Below are 1810 nucleotides of genomic sequence, written 5' to 3'. Positions count from 1 at the left end.
TGGCGGCGCGGCGCGGCGCGGCGCGCACAACCTGCGCACGCAGGCACATGCACATCCACGCCCGTACGCACGGCGGGCTGGTGCCGCTTCTGGCACCCAGCAAACGCCGCTCAGGTCTCGCAAATCCAAAGTTTGCAGAACGGGATTAAGCAGAGGAGAGGCTCGTCGCCTCTGCTCGCAAAGCCTCTCTGCAAAAGAAGTAAGCGGCACTGTGATAGCGACTCGCGAGAGAACTATTTTTTTGTCGTTTTCTGAGATGATGATCTGCTAAATAAGCAGCTGCAATTCCACAGAGCCTCTTAAGATAAAACTTTATACGAGCCCCGGCATCCACTCCTGATCCTTTTATCAGTGGGGCTACTCACTTGAATAAAACCATCAGGGCTTGCCCCTGGTTTTGCTTTCTATCTTAATAACGACTTTATTTCCCAACACCCTGAGCAAACATCAGCTTCTCTGTAGGAATCAGCTGAGGCTTTCTAGATGCTGTACACACTTAACCTGGTTGCAAATTTAGCAGTCCTAAGTACCGCACCTACAATTGTTTCTGAAAGTGGGTGGGTATTCTTGCAAGTCCTGAGCATCTTAGCCACATTCACTGGCAAAATAGGCTGAATATAGCAAGACTGAAATGTAGAATACTGATCTGAATTTTAACCACACTGTAGTGTTTTTCTTTTATATTTTTCATTTTTTACGTTTTTCTTTTCAGGGGGAAGAATCATTTTTAAAAATCGGTATTTTAAAATAGAGATAGTTCACCACAGAAACTAATACATTCTAAATTCCTTCTTTCCCCCCCACCCCCCTTCAGAATGTAAACAGTGTATCCAGCTTGGTAAGAGTCCAGTGGCTGATTTTGTTGAAAACACGAGTAGGTAGTTGAGGCAATGCATTACCTACTGTTAGTTGGATCTATTTTACATTAAAAAACTTTTTTTTGCTAAATTCTTCTAATCCAATTTTGAATCAATTTTGAATTTAGTTTTTATGAAATAACTATTCATGTCCCATCACAAGAAGAGAATTATTGTCACATCTATTCTCTGAAATTCATGGAAACGATGACGATGTCTGTGTATCTTTGTACATACATACAGAATTCACGCTTTTTTAAAGATGTTAATGGAAGTGTCTGTGTGTCTTTAGTCATTTATAGCAAAGACATAGTTCAGGTTGTCAAAAGAAAGCATCTTTCAGAGGTCCCAATATCAGAAAAGCATTTTCCAGCTTATAGAAGGTGGAGTTAGGATATATGAAGATCATTGGTAAGCAGCATTCAGTTGCAGCAAAGCCATGTCGTATTTTCAGTTACACTAACAATGTTCATCTATATTAGAYTGATGTTCCTGAAAGCAGCACTTGTTCATGAATCATTACATACTTGTGCAGGATTTTGGATATTATTGTCCGAATGCAATTATAGTATTGCAGTTCAAATACTCTCTCTGCTTGTAAGGTAGTAAAAATTAACGATGACTTTTTAAGTAGAATTTTCCACTCACATCACTGGAGAATCTACTTAAAAATTGATGGTACACATGGCCATCATGTGGAAAGTAGACTATGCATGAACAGAAATATCTGGATAAATTATAGCACCTTCTTTTAAAAAAATGAAAAATAAACATTTTTGCTCTAATTAAGTGCTAATCAGACTGTTCTCTGGAAATAACATAATCAAAATATTTTGTCAATTTTCTTCAGAAAAGTTTTTCTGTTTGTTTTTTAGTCAATAAAACTGTTTCATTTTTGGTCAAATGATATTCTGGGAATTTTTCCACCAGCTGTCAAATAGTTTGTTGGAATG

This window comes from Rhea americana, unplaced genomic scaffold (assembly GCF_003343005.1).
Source record: "Rhea americana isolate MKP2758 unplaced genomic scaffold, rheAme1 scaffold_54, whole genome shotgun sequence".
Lineage (NCBI taxonomy): Eukaryota > Metazoa > Chordata > Aves > Rheiformes > Rheidae > Rhea > Rhea americana.
The sequence above is the reverse complement of the archived record's forward strand: the minus strand, read 5'-3'. Positions refer to the sequence as shown.